This window comes from Penaeus monodon, chromosome 19 (genome assembly GCF_015228065.2).
Source record: "Penaeus monodon isolate SGIC_2016 chromosome 19, NSTDA_Pmon_1, whole genome shotgun sequence".
Lineage (NCBI taxonomy): Eukaryota > Metazoa > Arthropoda > Malacostraca > Decapoda > Penaeidae > Penaeus > Penaeus monodon.
In genome coordinates this window covers 3,073,524-3,074,070 of record NC_051404.1, presented here as the reverse complement: position 1 = coordinate 3,074,070, position 547 = coordinate 3,073,524, and positions in this window count along the sequence as shown.

The window sequence follows — 547 nt, the reverse complement described above, 5'->3', positions numbered from 1 at the left end:
AACGAACCCATTAGACAAAAGCATTTCTCAAAATCAAAAAAACTCAGTACCTGTCACGCCAATAACAAAAACCCTGGCATTACAGAAAGACCAAAAACCGGGTGAACCTTCTCGCCTTGTTAACCTGGCAACGGTTCGTCGTCCTCTGCAGACCGGGAGATCTTTTGTCCCCACGGAGGACCAGCCGAAGGAAGTCGGCGGAACCTTTGTTCATTTCGCCCAAGTACCGACTGGATTTTTTTTTGCTCTTAGTGAAGGAAATCATAGGTCTCGTAATGGACGAATGTGGGGACAAGAGGAGGAAGAAGAGAGAGGGGGGGAGGAAGGAAGAAGAAGAGAGAGGGGGGGGAGGAAGGAGGACAAAGAGAGAAGGGAAAGGAGAGGAAGGAGGACAAAGAGGAGAGGAGGAACAAGCGCAAGGAGAAAGGAGAAAGAGGAGGAGGACAAGTGGAGAATAAGGGAGGAAAAAGGAAAGGGAAGAGATAATACTGTTATAGTACAAGATGGATGACAAAGAAGTGATAATGGCAAAGTGAAAAGCAGGCAG